The sequence below is a fragment of the Pristiophorus japonicus genome, chromosome 2 (assembly GCF_044704955.1).
Source record: "Pristiophorus japonicus isolate sPriJap1 chromosome 2, sPriJap1.hap1, whole genome shotgun sequence".
Classification (NCBI taxonomy): Eukaryota; Metazoa; Chordata; class Chondrichthyes; family Pristiophoridae; genus Pristiophorus; species Pristiophorus japonicus.
In genome coordinates this window covers 104,147,335-104,165,157 of record NC_091978.1, presented here as the reverse complement: position 1 = coordinate 104,165,157, position 17,823 = coordinate 104,147,335, and the positions used below count along the sequence as shown (strand labels likewise).

At 44.2% G+C, this 17,823-nt stretch overlaps 1 protein-coding gene across 1 annotated transcript in view; it reads right to left on the bottom strand.

Annotated features, from left to right (window-relative positions):
• The window catches only part of rusc2 (RUN and SH3 domain containing 2), a 254,883-nt gene that overhangs the window by 201,028 nt on the left and 36,032 nt on the right, over window positions 1-17,823 (bottom strand). Inside the window, exon 2 of the mRNA XM_070868526.1 lies at window positions 2,734-2,833. The gene's annotated coding sequence lies outside the window, so the exon portion shown is untranslated. The remainder of the gene's footprint in view (window positions 1-2,733; window positions 2,834-17,823) is intronic.

Genomic DNA, 17,823 nt, shown 5'->3' with positions numbered 1-17,823 from the left:
GGTGTCATGGTACATCAGTCATTGAAGGTTGGCATGCAGGTACAGCAGGCGGTTAAGAAAGCAAATGGCATGTTGGCCTTCATAGCAAGGGGATTTGAGTACAGGGGCAGGGAGGTGTTACTACAGTTGTACAGGACCTTGGTGAGGCCACACCTGGAGTATTGTGTGCAGTTTTGGTCTCCTAACTTGAGGAAGGACATTCTTGCTATTGAGGGAGTGAAGCGAAGGTTCACCAGACTGATTCCCGGGATGGCAGGACTGACATATCAAGAAAGACTGGATCAACTGGGCTTGTATTCACGAGTTCAGAAGAATGAGAGGGGATCTCATAGAAACGTTTAAAATTCTGACGGGTTTCGACAGGTTAGATGCAGGAAGAATGTTCCCAATGTTGGGGAAGTCCAGGACCAGAGGTCACAGTCTAAGGATAAGGGGTAAGCCATTTAGGACCGAGATGAGGAGAAACTTCTTCACCCAGAGAGTGGTGAACCTGTGGAATTCTCTGCGACAGAAAGTTGTTGAGGCCAATTCACTAAATATATTCAAAAAGGAGTTAGATGTAGTCCTTACTACTAGGGGGATCAAGGGGTATGGCGAGAAAGCATACTAAAGTTGCATGTTCAGTCATGGCCTACTCCTGCACCTATTTTCTATGTTTCTATATTCTGTAGATGCCATTTCCCTGTGTTATTAAATGTAAGTACAGAATTTGGGATTTAAACAGAGCTCTGAACACCATTCAAAAATTAACATAGCCCAGGCCGTCAAATGCATAGGTGATGCTCCTCTATTACACAGTTGTAGCTTGGATTTTTGTGCCAAGAAGGCAATAATGGATTTTGTGCAACAGTACTTTGGGCTCAATTTTCACCACCGGTGGGGGGGGGGTTTTGGTGTCCACTTTTTTTTTTGAGCAATCTTGATTTTGCAACTTTCCTTAAAGTTTGTACACCGGCGCCGACCGTCAGTGCCAGATTTTTTGTACGGTAGATTTTTTGTCGCAGGTCTGGGCGAAAATTGATTTCCGCGACGTTTTTTGTCCGTTTTGGGCCATTTAAGCGATTTTCCACAACACCGATTTTTTTTAATAAAAGGACAGCGCAGAGTGGCCTTAAGCACCGATCAGAAAAACCCTACGTTAAGGTAAGAAAATCGCCGTTCAGTCTGTATTGGAGCTGTTTCTTTGCAATTTAGTCTTGTTCATAAAAATAGTTTATAATGATCATGTTTAGTACATTCTTTTTTCATCTCTTCACAATAAAAATTACTTGTTCTTGTGTTGGCCCCCCGCTCCTGCTGCAATCTTGGGCTGATAGGACCCCGCTCTCAGTCCCGCTGTAATCTCGGGCCGAATGCCCCCCCATGTTGCAATCCTGGGCTGAATGGCACCCCCGCCCCACCACCACCAATCCCGCTCACAGGTCTCGCTGAACTCCCCTGCTCCCGGCCCCGCTGCAATCCCGGGCCGAATGCCACCACCCGCCCCAATCCTGCTGTAATCCCGGGCAATTCCCCCGACGCCCGCCACAAGCCCTGGCCGTGGAACTTCAACTCATAGGTGGAGCTTCAGCTCTGTGCGTGTCTCTTGTTACGCTGGCAACCTCAGCTTTTGGTGCAGACTTGAAGCTCCAGCCCCAGATTTAACTTCGGGTACTGCAGCACCAAAATGACATTTTACTTTGCGAAAAGTTCCAACTTTTTAAAAAATCTGGTGCAATTGGGCACAAAAAAAATCGTCCATTAATCCTCCTTGGCGCCAAAAATTGGCAAATAGGGAAATTGAGCCCTTTATATTTCTAGTATACCATTTAAAAAAAAATTGTGATTCACACATCCGCTTACTTCTGGTACCTACAGATAAGAACATAAGAACATAAGAATTAGGAACAGGAGTAGGCCATCTAGCCCCTCGAGCCTGCTCCGCCATTCAATAAGATCATGGCTGATCTGGCCGTGGACTCAGCTCCACTTACCCGCCCGCTCCCCATAACCCTTAATTCCCTTATTGGTTAAAATCTGAACTAATTAGCTGACTTATACCAAAATGTTTGGATTGGAGTATCAATTCCATTTTCTATAGAACTATTACTTACAAAACATAATGGTAGTCGATGTTTTTTCTGATTTTCAAATACTGTAAACCATTTTGCTTCTTTGTGCCAAAGACTCATAATATTGGTAAACTACCTGAGCATGAATGAATTGTATCTTAATTTCCTAACACACGAGACCACTAACAAGCAGCATCACAACTTCATGCGCAGTGCATGAAAAGAATATACTACAGGTATTCCTAAATGAAACCAACTACCTTGCAAAATATTATTTACAACTAAACAAATTGTATAATAAGATTAGAGAGTATATTTCATTGCAATTAATTTAGAGACAGCTTCCAAAAACCGAAAAATCAATCAACATCAAAATTTTTAGTTCTCCTCTAAGGAGGGTTGACTGCTGGCTTGGATTATAGAGACATTTTAACCAGAAGGCAGCTGTGCACATGCACATACAAGCTAAGCACAACAATTCTTACATTTGCTTGATTGTATACAATGTAAAACATTTCAGGATTTCAGCTGTGCAGTTCTTAGGAGACTGAACAATACAGACTGCAAACACCTCTGTGGTTTTTGTCAATGCCGACCAGTCGGCATGAACATGTGAACAATGAGGGAGGGGACTGCCTTCTTGCCTCCATCTCGATGATTCAGTTATAACTGGTAAACTCACCTCCCTAATGCAAAAGACAAACTGGACTGGAACTCAGCCATCGATCTCCCAGCTAGGGGGTCCAATACTACATTATTGTAATAGGCAGACCACATTGTATCTGAAAGAGAAAAATAGATAATTTTAGGCATGACCCTACATCAAAATTGAACTAAGTTCTAATAATGGGTCACCCCTTATCTTTGTTTTGATCGAATTGACATCGATTTTCGCAATTTTAATTTTTATCACAGATTTCCAGCATCTGCATTTATTCTCATCTTTTAGAAACATGGAAATTTACAGGGCAGAAGGAGGCCATTTCGGCCCATTATGTCCATGCCGGCCGACAAAGAGCAACATGGCCCTCGGTCAGGTTACGTATAAACCTATGAACAATGGCGGACAGGTAAAGAGCATCCGACCCAACCAGTCCACCACACAACTGCGATACCGCATGTATTGCAACATTTTACATTGCACCCCCAACCAGATCCGTGCGATCTCCTGGGAGAGGCAAGAAGATATAAATACCCAGGCCAATTGCAGAAAAAAAATCTGTGAAAATTCCCCTCCGACCCATCCGGGCGATCAAAACTAGTCCAGGAGACCACTCTGGTCGTAGTAGATGCCGTGAAGTTTACTTACCATCGTATCTGCGCCAGCCAACAAGTAGTTATCCAGTCTAATCCCACTTACCAGCTCTAGTTCCGTAACTCTGAAGGTTATGACAATTTAAATGCCCATGCAAGCACCTTTTATATGTGGTGAGGTTTTCTGCCTCTACCACCTTTCCAGGCAGTGAGTTCCAGACTCCCATAACCCTCTGCGTGAAGAAGCCTCCCCTCAAATCCCCTCTAAACCTTCCACCAACCACCTTAAACCTATGCCCCCTTGTAATTGACCACACCACCAAGGGAAATAGTCCCTTGCTATCCACTATATCCAGGCCCCTCAAAATTTTATACACCTCAATGAGGTCTCCTCTCAGCCTCCTATGTTCCAATGAGAACAAACCCAGCCTATCCAATCTGTCCTCATAGCTAAGATTCTCCATTCCAGGCAGCATCCTCATAAATCTCCTCTGCACCCTCTCGTGCAATCACGTCCTTCCTATAATACGGCGACCAGAACTCCAGCTGTGGCCTAACCAGTGAATTATACAATTTAAGCATAATCTCCCTGCTCTTGTATACTATGCCTCGGCCAATAAAGGCAAGTATTTTGTATGTTTTCTTAACCACCTTATGCACCTGGCCTGCTACTTTCAGGGATCTGTGCCCAAGCATTCCAAGGTCCCTTTGTTCATCTCCACTTCTAAGTAGCCTACCCCCTAATGTGTATACCCTTTCCTTATTAGCCCTCCCCAAGTGCATTACCTCACACTTCTCCGCATTAAATTCCATTTGCCACTGTTCTGCCCACCTGACCAGTAGATTGATATTCTCCTGCAGTCCATGACTTTCCTCTTCATTATCAACCACACAGCCAATATTAGTTTCATCTGCAAACTTTTTAATCATACCCCCTCAATTCAAATCTAGATCATTGATATATACCACAAAAAGCAAGGGAATCAGTACTGTGCCCTGCGGAACCGCACTGGAAACATCCTTACAGTCACAAAAACATCCATCAACCATTACCCTTTGCTTCCTACCTCTGTCAATTTTGGATCCAACTTACCACTTTGCCCTGGATCCCTTGGGCTTTTACCTTCGTGACCGATCTGCCATGTGGGACCTTAGTACGCACTACCCTCATCGACCCTCCTGGTTACCTCCTCAAAAAATTCAATCAGGTTAGTCAATCACGATCTTCCCTTAACAAATCTGTGCTGACTGTCCCTAATTAATCCTTGCCTTTCTGAATGTAGATTTATCCTGTCTTTCAGGACTTTTTCCAATAATTTTCCCATCATTGAGGTTAGGCTGACAGGCCTGTAATTACTCGGCCTATTCCTTTTGCTGTGTTCCTAACACAGATGAGACTGCACACAGGGAGGTTAAAGTAACAGTGATCTCGGTCTTTATTAAGACACTCCAGAGTGAGGAGCAGGCCTTAGAGGCCGGCTTATATACAGTGCTCCCAAGGGATGCTGGGATCCCTTGGGACTTCAGGGGATGCGCTCCCTGGTGGCGGAACATGGGAGTGCATGCTTTACAGATACACAACATCATTCCCCCCAAAAGTCAAAGTGAAAACTATTTACAAGGTGAGGCGGTCGGGAGCCTTTCTTTCCCTGGTGGACCGCCTCGGTACAAATGTTTGTTCTGGTGTTGGCTGTGTCCTTGCTAGGCTGGCATGTTGTTGGTCCTGCAGGGCTGCTGGGTGAGCCTGGCCTTGTTGGGCTGTTGGGCGTGATGGGTTCGATTTCCTGGTCCGGGGTGGTGTCGTTTATCCTTCGGGTGTGTGCTGTGGGCTCGAAAAAGGTGATGTCTGCTGTGGGTTGTTCAGGGCAGTCTGTTTGGTCCAGGTGCTTTCTGCAAATTTGTCCATTGTCTAGTTTGACTACAAACACCCTACTCCCTTCCTTAGCTATCACCGTGTCCGCGATCCACTTGGGACCATGTCCATAGTTTAGCACATACACAGGATCATTCAGATCAATTTCCCATGACACAGTGATGTGACCATCGTTTACCTTTTGTTGCTGCCACCTGCTCTCTACCTGATCATGCAGGTTGGGGTGAACCAGCGAGAGTCTGGTTTTAAGTGTCCTTTTCACGAGTAGCTCAGCTGGGGGCACCCCTGTGAGCGAGTGGGGTCTCGTGCGGTAGCTGAGCAGTACTCGGGACAGGTGGATTTGGAGTAAGCCTTCTGTGACTCGTTTAAGGCTCTGTTTCATTGTTTGTACTGCCCGCTCGGCCTGCCCGTTGGAGACTGGTTTAAACGGGGCCAAGGTGACATGTTTGATCCCATTGCAGGTCATGAATTCTTTAAATTCGGCACTGGTGAAACATGGCCCATTTCACTGACCAGTATTGTCAGGCAGGTCGTGGGTGGCAAACATGGCCCTCAGGCTTTCAATGATGGCAGTGGCGGTGCTTCCCGACATTATTTCACTTTCAATCCATTTTGAAAAAGCATCCACCACCACCAGGAACATTTTACCGAGAAACGGGCCCACATAGTCGACATGGATCCTCAACCATGGTCTGGAGGGCCAGGACCACAAACTTAGTGGTGCCTCTCTGGGCACGTTGCTCAACTGAGCACACACACTGCATTGCCGTACACAGGACTCTAAGTCAGAGTTGATACCGGGCCATCGCACGTGGAATCTGGCTATCGCTTTCATCATTACTATACCCGGGTGTGTGCTGTGGAGATCTGAGATGAACGGCTCTCTGCCCTTTTTGAGTAGCACTATGCGGTTACCCCACAACAGGCAGTCTGCCTAAATGGACAGCTCGTCCTTACGCCACTGGAACGGCTTGATTGGCTTTTGCATTTCAACGGGATGCTGGCCCAGCTCCCATGCAGTGCACAGTTTTTTTGTAACTAGCGACAGCAGAGGATCTTGGCTGGTCCAAGTCTTAATCTGGCGGGTCGCGACAGGTGATTTATCATTTTCAAATGCTTCCATGACCATCAACAAGTCTGCGGGCTGCGCCACCATCAACAAGTTTGCAGGCTGTGCCATTTCTACCCCCGTGATGGGCAATGGTAGCCAACTGAGAGCATCCGCACAGTTGTCGGTGCCTGGCCTGTGGCGGATGGTATAGTTATACGCTGATAGCATGAGTGCCCACCTTTGTATGCGGGCTGAGGCATTATCCCCTTGTTTTCAGCGAACAGGGATATGAGGGGCTTGTGATCGGTTTCCAGCTCAAATGTGAGGCCAAACAGGTACTGATGCATTTTCTTTACCCCGAACACACATGCTAATGCCTCTTTCTCAATTATGCTGTCGGCTCTCTCGGCCTTAGACAAGCTCCTGGAGGCATAGGCGACAGGTTGCAACTTCCCCGCAACGTTAGCTTGTTGTAATACACATCCGACTCCGTACGACGACGCATCACATGCTAGCACAAGTCTTTTACACGGGTGAGACAATACAAGCAGCTTGTTGGAGCATAAAATGTTTCTGGCTTTCTCAAAAGCAATTACTTGTTTTTTTTCCCCATACCCAGTTCTCACCTTTACGCAATAACAGATGTCGGGGCTCTAAGAGGGTGCTTAACCCTGGTGGGAAGTTACCAAAATAGTTGAAGAGTCCCAGGAACGACCACAGCTCCGTGACGTTCTGTTGCTTGGGCGCGTTCCTGATAGACGCCAAGACAGAGGTTGTGGGCCGAATGCTGTCCGCCGCGATCTTTCCCCCCAAAAACTCCACTTCTATTGCCATGAAGTCACATTTCGACCTCTTCAGCCGCAGCCCAACGTGATCCAGTCGCAGGAGGACCTCCTCCAGGTTTTGTAGGTGCTCGACGGTGTCCTGACCCGTAACCAATATGTCGTCCTGAAAAACCGCCATGCGTGGTACCAACTTGAGTAGGCTTTCCATGTTTCTCTGGAAGATCGCTGCAGCCGACCGAATTTCAAACGGGCATCTGTTGTAGATGAACAGTCCCTTGTGCGTGTTGATGCAGGTGAAGCCCTGTGTCATGTAGGCCGAAGTCAGGTCGGGCTTGGTGAACGTCTTGCTTCCTGCCAGCGTCGCAAGTAGGTCGTCTGCCTTAGGTAGCGGATATTGGTCCTGTAGCGAGAAACGATTAATAGTTACTTTATAATCGCCGCAAATCCTGACCGTGCCATCACTTTTGAGTACTGCAACAATCGGGTTGGCCCATTCGCTGAATTCCACTAGGGAGATGATGCCCTCACGTTGCAGATTGTCCAGCTCGATTTCCACTCTCTCCCTCATCATGTTAGGTACCGCTCGCGCCTTGTGGTGACTGGATCGTGCCTCTGGGACCAAGTGAATTTGCACCTTCGCCCCGGAAAAGTTTCCAATGCCTGGCTCAAAAAGGGAAGGAAATTTGTTCAGAACCTGGGTAATTTATGAACATTGCTAGCACTTGTGTGTTGAGAGATTTGTTTGGTGTTATCACTGGTGGATATAAACGTCTGTGCTATCGCAATGGCCTTACTGAGGGTCGGTGTCTCTACAGTCAAAAGTTTCTGTAGGCTGGTCTCATGGCCAATGCCCAGTACAAAAAAGTCTCGGAGTATCTGCTCCAGGTAGCCATCAAACTCACATTGTCCTGCAAGTCGCCTTAGCTTGGCGACGTAGCTCGCCACTTCCTAACCTTCAGATCGCTGGCACATGTAGAACCAATACCTCGCCATCAGCATGCTCTCCCTCAGGTTAAGATGCTCCCGTACACAGCTCCTCATACAACTTATCTGTGAGTTTCACCGGAGCCAGAAGATTCTTCATGAGACATGTCAGTGCCCCGCAGACCGTGAGGAGAACCGCTCACCTTTTTGCAGCGCTTTCTTCTCCGTCCAGCTCGTTGGCTACAAAGTACTGGTCTAGCCGTTCGACATAGGCTTCCCAGTCCTCACCCTCCAAGAACTTCTCCAGGATGCCCACAGTTTGCTGCATCTTTGCATTGGATTCGTATACTCGTCACCAGTTGTTGGGTTCCTAACACAGATGAGACTACACACAGGGAGGTTAAAGTAACAGTGACCGCAGTCTTTATTAAGACACTCCAGAGTGAGGAGCATGCCTTCGGGGCCGGCTTATATACAGTGCTCCCAAGGGAGGCTGGGATCCCTTGGGACTTCAGGGGATGCACTCCCTGGTGGCGGAACATGCCAGTGCATGCTTTACAGATACACAACACCTTTCGCCCTTCTTAAACAAGGGTACCACATTAGCAGTCCTCCAGTTCTACGGCACCAAGCCTGAATCCAAAGAGGACTGGAAAATGATGGTCAAGGCCTCTGCTATTTCCTCCTTTGCTTCGCTCAACAGCCTGGGATGCATTTCATCCAGGCCTGGGGACTTACCCACCTTCAAAGCTCCTAAACTGCTCAATACTTCCTCTCCCAGAATTTCACACTCTTCTGATAGCAATATCTACATTGCCTCTTTACTTTGTGAAAACAGACGCAAAATATTCATTAAGAACCATACCCGCATCTTCCACCTCCACACACAGATTACCCTCATGGTCTCCAATAGACCATACCCTTTCTTTAGTTATCCTCTTGCTCTTAATATATTTATAGAAAATCTTTGGGTACTTAAGTCACCACACCAGCTTACTCATGGCATACTTTTTCCAATAATGCAATATCCAGAGTTAAATGGCACAAGTAAACTACTGAGTCCTGAAATGTGAACTTAGTTAACAGAATGTTAAAATTATTAAAAATGGCGAATTGTTCCAAATGCACAATTAACAAAGATATTTCAAAGGCCAGTAGATAGCATCATTTTCATTCTTTTATTTTCTTAACTTCCAAGAACAACATTGGGCTGTATAGAATTAGAAGACCTGTACGTCAGGGTATTTAATACTACTGATTACTTCGGTCAAGGTAAAGCAGCGTGCTAAATTATTTGCTGATGTAGCAAGAAGTCAAATAAAGACATCCTTTATACTTCTTTACTGCCAGTATTTCAGTGTTTCCTCACAATATTTTCATTCACTCTGTTTATTTACTTTATTAAAAACTGGTAAAGAACAAAAATACTTTAAATTGTTTAAAATTGTTGCATTTAATGTTTTTCTTGTTTAATCCATTTTTTTGTACGCTTAAGACTCCAAAAGTTTTAAAAACTCAGTTTCCTTTTTGTTCACTATTTTTAGCGATGCCGTTTTTTTGCTTTTATTTCAAGGAGTTTTACCCTGCAGTTATTTAAATAACCACTCAATCCTTTAATATTTACTTCAAATGGTTTGGTACTTTGTTGAAGCTTTTATTTCATTCAGATTTGAAAGTCGTTTTTTGTAATGATTCTTAAATTTAAAAAAAAATCAACATTTTGATGATGTTTCCACATTCAAAGCAAGAAATGTTACTCACAGGAATTTTTTTTTTAATTCGAAGATCAACCTTTACTCATTCTAAACTATTGGAAGAAATAAATTATCTGAGAGGGAAGCAAAATGCATGATTGATGCAATCTCAACATTAATGCTGGAAAGGTTGCAGCAGATCACAAAACATCACAGATAGTAGGATAGGGCAGAAAAAAAGTTATAAAAAGTAGGTCTGGAGGGAAAATCTCTCAATCTGGCAGAGTTTTACCATCTTGGTTATTTATTAAAATTAGATCTTATTTTACTAATACGTGGTTGACTTTTTTTTAAACTACTGAGTCCTGAAATGTGATCTTAGCTTCTTTGATCTTTTAAATATATGTTTAATAGAATCTTAAAATCATTAAAAATGGTGAATTGTCTAAATACACAATTAACAAAGATATTTCAAAGGCCAGTTTTTAAATAGAAGTTAGTGTGTGGATTAATATAACAGACAAAATGAAAATGGAAATGTTTATTTCAGCATCCATCCCTTTTCCAGAAGCAACTCAAGTGATATTGGTGACTTTCAAACTTTTCCATGTGGAGTATCGCTTGCAAATATTTAAACACTCCCAGTCCCTGTCCCAAGTTTCAAAAGATGTCAACTATCTAAAGGAAAACAGCGCTATCATTACAACAAACCTTTTTTTTATATTATTATACAGCAAGTGAAAAAAGTGGCAGTGAATCAACTTTGAAATATGATAAAATAAAAACAAAAAATGCTGGAAATCTCAGCAAGTCAAGCAACATCTGTGCAGAGGAACAGAGTTAACGTTTCAGGTCTGTGACCCTTCGTCAGAACTGTAAAAGTTTGTGAAGTAACAGATTCTGAAGTGCAGTGGCAGTGAATGGAGGAGGGGAGAAAAGAACAAAAGGGAAGGTCTGTGATAGGGTGGAAGGCAGAAGAGATTTAAGAGACAAAAGGGGTGATGGGTGAAAATTAGACGGTAATGGGACAAATTAAGAAAAAAAAGATGAGTCTAGATGGGGTGTGAATGGTGGAATCATCACAAGCTGCCATGGGAAAGAGAAAAAAAGGGGGTGTTGCGAAATAAAAAGGGAGAAAAGGGAAAAGAAATATGGGAAGAAGGTATGGTCTGAAATTGTTGAACTCGACGTCAAGTCCAGAAGGCTGTAAAGTGCCTAAACAAAAGATGAGGTGCTGTTCCTTGAGCTTGCGATGAGCTTCATTGGAACAGTGCAGGAGGCCAAGGACTGAGAGTCAGAGTGGGAGTGGAGCAGAGAATTAAAACGTGCTTTTGTAGAAATATGATGGCTTTGGAGAGCCTCTTGCAGATCCCCTAGAGTTTAAAATCCTATAATTTATATACTGTGTCTCATATTTTAAAATGAAATAAAACATGGAGAGGGGAAAGAGAGAAACAAAGAAAGAGAGAGAAAGAAAAAAGACTTGCATTTATATAGCACCTTTCACGACCACCAGATGTCCCAAAGCGCTTTGCAACCAATGAAGTACTTTTTTTAAAAAAAAAGTGTAGTCAATGTTGTAATGTAGAAAACGCGGCAGCCAATTTGCGCTCAGAAAGCTCCCACAGACAGCAATGTGATAATGACCAGATAATCTGTTTTTATTATATTGATTGAAGGAAAAATATTGACCAGGACACCAGGGATAACTCCCCTGCTCTTCTTTGAAATAGTGACATGGGATCTTTTACGTCCACCTGAGAGAGCAGACGGTGCCTCAGTTGAACTTCTCATCTGAGAGACTAAAGGCACAGTCAAAGAGATGGGGCAGAGGCAGATAAGTAGCAAGGCAAAGACGTTTTAGAAGTGAATGCTAAAGGTTAGTGGTACAACTCTTGAAAGATCAGCATCCAATCAATCAGAGGGGATAAACAAATGGGTGATGGTTTCAGCAGTGGTGGAGTGAGGCTGTCCTAAGGCAATGGCATAGATGGAAGAAAGCAACAGATTAGATGTCAGTATAATGCTCAGTTCAAGATAGGTCTGAACATTAAACTTGGTCAAAGAGGTAAGTTTGGCCTGAGTCAGCAGCCAGGGAGGTTTGTGGAGTCAAGAGTAACAACTATTTCCATTTATGTGAAAGATTTGCATTTATATGGCACTTTTCACAGCCTCAGGAGGTCCCAAGCACTTTATACCCAATGAAATACTTTTGAAGTGAAGTCACTGTTATAATGTAGAAAAAGTGGCAGCCAATTTGCACACAGCTAGCTCCCACAGACAGTAGTATGATAATGACCAGATAAATCTGTTACAGTCATGCTGATTGAGGGACAAATATTGGCCAGATACCGGGATAACTCCCCTCTTCTTCTTTGAAATAGTACCATGGGATCTTTTATGTCCACGAGGGGGCAGACGGAGCCTCGGTTTAATGTCTCATCCGAAATAGCAGTGCATTTGGAAAGCAGTGACAGGATCGGTCCAAGTCAGCATGGATTTATGAAAGGGAAATCATGCTTGACAAATCTTCTAGAATTTTTTGAGGAAGTAACTAGTAGAGTGGACAAGGGGGAACCAGTGAATGTGGTGTATTTGGACTTTCAAAAGGCTTTTGACAAGGTCCCACACAAGAGATTAGTGTGCAAAATTAAAGCACATGGTATTGGGGGTAATGAATTGACGTGGACAGAGAACTGGTTGGCAGACAGGAAGCAGAGAGTCAGGATCAGCGGGTCCTTTTCAGAAAGGCAGGCAGTGACTAGTGGGGTGCCGCAGGGCTCAGTGCTGGGACCCCAGCTATTTACAATATACATGAATGATTTGGACGAAGGAATTGAGTGCAATATCTCCAAGTTTGCAGATGACACTAAGCTGGGTGGCAGTGTGAGCTATGAGGAGGATGCTAAGAGGCTGCAGGGTGACTTGGGCAGGTTAGGTGAGTAGGCAAATGCATGGCAGATGCAGTATAATGTGGATAAGTGTGAGATTATCCACTTTAGTGGCAAAAACAGGAAGGAAGATTATCTGAATGGTAACAGATTAGTAAAAGGGGAGGTGCAACGAGACCTGGGTGTCATGGTACATCAGTCATTGAAAGTAGGCATACAGGTACAGCAGGCAGTAAAGAAAGCAAATTACATGTTGGCCTCCACAGCGATAGGATTTGAGTATAGGAACAGGGAGGTCTTGCTGCAGTTGTACAGGGCCTTGGTGAGACCACACCTTGAATATTGTGTGCAGTTTTGGTCTCCTAATCTGAGGAAGGATATTCTTGCTATTGAGGGAATGTAGCGAAAGTTCACCAGACTGATTCCCAGGATGGCAGGACTGACATATGAAGAAAGGCTGGATCAACTAGGCTTATATTCACTGGAATTTAGAAGAATGAGAGGGGATCTCATAGAAGCATATAAAATTCTAACGGAATTGGACAGGTTAGATGCAGGAAGAATGTTCCCGATGTTGGGGAAGTCCAGAACCAGGGGTCACAGTCTAAGGATAAGGGGTAAGCCATATAGGACCGAGATGAGGAGAAACTTTTTCACCCAGAGAATTGTGAACCTATGGAATTCTTTACCACAGAAAGTTGTTGAATCCAGTTCGCTGGATATATTCAAAAGGGAGTTAGATATTGCCCCTATGGCTAAAGGAATCAGGGGGTATGGAGAGAAGGCACAGTGGGGTACTGAAGTTGCATGATCAGCCATGATCACAGTGAATGGTGGTGCAGGCTCGAAGGGCCGAATGGCCTGCTCCTGCACCTATTTTCTATGTTTCTACGTTTCGATGACAGATAGCTCCTCCAACAGTGCAGCATTCTCTCAGTACTGCCCTGGAGTGTTAGTCTAGATTTTTGTGCTCAAGTCTCTGGAGTGGGACTTGAACCCACAATCTTCTGACTCCAAGGTTGCCAACTGAGCCACGGCTGACACTACAAAATAACGCCTACAAAATATCCCAAAGTGCTTCATTGGAGTGTAATCAGACAAATATTGAGACCAAGCCAAAGGAGAAGACATTAGGACAGGTAACCAAAAGCTTAGTCAAAGAGGTAAGTTTTAAGACGAGTCTTAAAAGAGGAGAGAGGTGGAGAGGTGAAGAGGTTTAGGGAGGGAATTCCAGAGCTTAGGGGATAGACGGATGAAGGCAGGGCCACCAATGGTGAGGCGAAGGAATGGGGCTGATGCACAAGACCAAAGTTAAAGAATCGCAGAGTTGCCGGAAGGTTGTAGGGATGAAGGAGCAGGTGAGAGAGATAGGGAGTGGCAAGGCCATGGAAGGATTTGAATACAAGCATGAGAATTTTAAATTTTAACAGCGAAGCTGGTGCTGGAGAGTGTTGAACAGGGTGGCTCCAGTTTTGCTTATTTTGACTCATTCACAATTTGATGCTAGTCAGTAGAACAACAATACTGAAGTCATTGGTGGCAGCAGAGATGCTCATCAGGAAGGAATCATGGATGGAGCCCCAAGGTACACCACAAATGTGTATGGACAGAAAGTGGGGATCTGTTAACTGATGGTTCCGTGACCCCATGCTTCCATCAGTGATGAGCAGGTGCAGGAGTGCCTTTGATAAATTGCGTGCATACAATCAGACTATTAAAATTAATGGGCAGAAAATCAGAGCCTGTATGGAGTACCAAATCATAGAATCACCTCTATAGTACATGAACAGGAGTGGGCCATTCAATCCCTCGAGCCCATTCTGCCTATGTTGGGACAGATTGAGTGTAACCACAAGAAATCAGTGCTGCAGAGAGGAACTATGGGGGAGAACAAAATTGGCAGTGGCAAAGGGAGCAGAGGGACTGCAGTCAGCGAGCTGTGTTTGCAGCCACACAAGATTATTGATGACTTTGAACAGGGCTGTCTTGGCACCGTGAGCTGGTCAGAAACCTGATTCGAGAGACTCGACTGGGGAGAGGTGAGCGTGTAATTGGGTGGTGGCAAAGTTTAAGGATCGTAAAGAGAAAGGACAAATAGAGAAAGGGCTATGGTTTGCAAAATTAGAGGGTGTGTTTTTTTTTAAAGTGGCAAGAAGTGTTAATACTTGGACAGTGCAAAGTCCAATGTACAGTTGATGTCTCCTTTGCTGGATTTCTTTATTCACAACACTTGCTTCCACAGTAGATGCTCACTTGTGAGACATAAACTGCCAGGACTGGGATATTGTGGTTTTAGAAATATTGAAGTGTATGATGGTAATTATCTATATTTATAGCAAAGCTAACTGATCAGGAAGAAACAATTTTAGTTGATTTAGCTGTTGGTAACAAATTAGCAGGTAAAAATTACAGCAAGCCAAAAACAAATGAATAGTACTTGTAGTGATTGGAAATCCTGTAAATCTAGAATCCAGGCCAGTCAAGTTTGCAGCAGGAACTTGTGACAAGGACATGTACTCCTTAATTTGACATAATTAGCAGTCGAACTGCATATACAGGTTGTACCTCTCCAGTCTGGAAACATCCCCGATCTGGCATCATTCCTGGCGGGGATGGCGTCCCGCGCTGTTCATGGAGGTAAGCAGGCCGGGCAAGGAAAGGGAAGGGAAAGGATGGGCAGGCGGTTGACTGAGGCATCGAAGATTGAAAAAAACGGAGATTCTGAGCGCCGAAATGCCAGCACCGCAAGAGAGGGAAGCCTGAGATTTCAGCATGGTGAAAGGCTGATCCTCTTATCCCCGCTGCTTTCGGTGTTCCCCCCCTAGGTCGTGTCGGCACAGAGAGGGAGTGAGGCCAGAGTTTTGCAGCTGGACCTTGGCGGAGGCGTTCAGGAGCCCGAGCGCTGTCCCGGTAAGTCGAGGGTCGAGGGTCGGCGTGATCTCCCATGGTCCGGGAAATTCTCTGGTCCGGCATCAGTCAAGTCCCAATGGTGCCTGACTGGAGAGATACAACCTGTACTATAATTTTATCATCAGTATCATAATGAAGGTAGGTGTCCCAAACTGCAGCCAATAGGCCTCACGTGCCCTCTGAACCTAGTCAACTCAGCCCTCAGAACCCAGGTTTTAGTTATGTTAGTGCTTATATTTATTTGCTGGCTTGTTCAGTTTGAATCGTGTGGGCTGAGGGTTTGGACAGGGCTGCTTTCAATACTGTTGCCTCATTAGCGGAGAAATCTTAAATCACAACACGAAGATCAGTTTATATCAGCAGATTTAGATAAAGGGAAATTAATGGGAACATGAAATAAACTTTATAAGTGCCCCCCCAAGGCCATGGCATGACCTACAAAGATAAGCTAGGGAATCCCTGCCTTAATGTATTTAAAAAAAAATTAAATACATCTCATTTCAAAATAGGGCTCACCACTGCTTCGAAATAGCTACAGTCTGACATCGTGGCCCTAACATATTGAAATATTTTTAATCTGGTGCCAGTATGATTCAGATGTTTTTCAACTAGAAATGTGTTGTAATCCATTGGAACAGGAGACATCTGACCCAGAAAACCGTGGGCTGTATGCAGGGCAAGAAATTTAAAACAACTCTGCTGGTCGGAGCATAAACCAGGAAATAATGGGGGCATGTAAAAAGGGAACAGCAATAATCATGGGTGATTTATACCTCCAAATTGATTGGACAAATCAAATTGGTCAGGATAGCCTTGAGGAGGAGTTCATAGAGTGCATAAGGGATGGGTTCCTTGAGCAGTATGTAACGGAACCAACCAGGGGGCAGGCTATCTTAGATCTAGTCCTGTGTAATGAGACAGGATTAATAAACAATCCCCTAGTAAAGGATCCCCTCGGAATGAGTGATCATAGCATGATTGAATTTCAAATCCAGATGGAGGGTGAGAAAGTTGGATCCCTAACCAGCGTACTAAGCTTAAATAAAGGAGACTATGAAGGTATGAGGGCAGAATTGGGTAAAGTGGACAGGGAAAATAGATTAAAGTGTAAGACGGTTGATGAACAGTGATGTACATTTAATGAGATATTTCACAACTCTCAAGAAAAATACATTCCAGTGAGAAGGGAAGGGTGGAAGACAAAAGATAGCCATTCAAGGCTAACTAAAGAAATAAAGGACGGTATCCAATTAAAAATAAGTGGCCAAAACTAGTGGGAGGACAGAAGACTGGGAAGCTTTTAAAAACCAGCAAAGAACGACGAAAAAAATTATTAAGAAAGGAAAGATAGACTATGAAAGTAAACTAGCACAAAATATAAAAACAGATAGCAAGAGTTTCTACAGATATATAAAAAGGAAAAGAGGGGACTGAGGATCTAGCGAGAAGGAGGAACTGAAGGAAATCCTTATTAGTCAGGAAATTGTGTTAGGGAAATTGATGGGATTGAAGGCCGATAAATCCCCAGGGTATTCCAGAATACTTAAGGAAGTGGTCCTAGAAATAGTGGATGCATTGGTGATCATTTTCTAACAATCTATCGACTCTGGATCAGTTCCTATGGACTGGAGGGTAGCTAATGTAACTCCACTTTTTAAAAAAGGAGGGAGAGAGAAAATAGGGAATTATAGACCGGTTAGCCTGACATTGGTCGTGGGGAAAATGTTGGAATCAATTATTAAGGATGAAATAGCAGTGCATTTTGAAAGCAGTGACAGGATCGGTCCAAGTCAGCATGGATTTATGAAAGGGAAATCATGCTTGACAAATCTTCTAGAATTTTTTGAGGAAGTAACTAGCAGAGTGGACAACGGAGAACCAGTGGATGTGGTGTATTTGGACTTTCAAAAGGCTTTTGACAAGGTCCCACACAAGAGATTGGTGTGCAAAATTAAAGCACATGGTATTGGGGGTAATGTATTGACGTGGACAAAGAACTGGTTGGCAGACAGGAAGCAGAGAGTCAGGATCAGCGGGTCCTTTTCAGAAAGGCAGGCAGTGACTAGTGGGGTGCCGCAGGGCTCAGTGCTGGGAACCCAGCTATTTACAATATACATCAATGATTTAGAAGAAGGAATTGAGTGTAACATCTCCAAGTTTGCAGATGACACTAAGCTGGGTGGCGGTGTGAGCTGTGAGGAGGATGCTAAGAGGCTGCAGGGTGACTTGGACAGGTTAGGTGAGTGGGCAAATGCATGGTAGATGCAGTATAATGTGGATAAATGTGAGGTTATCCACTTTGGTAGCAAAAACATGAAGGCAGAATATTATCTGAATGACGGCAGATTAGGAAAAGGGGAGGTGCAACGAGACCTGGATGTCATGGTACA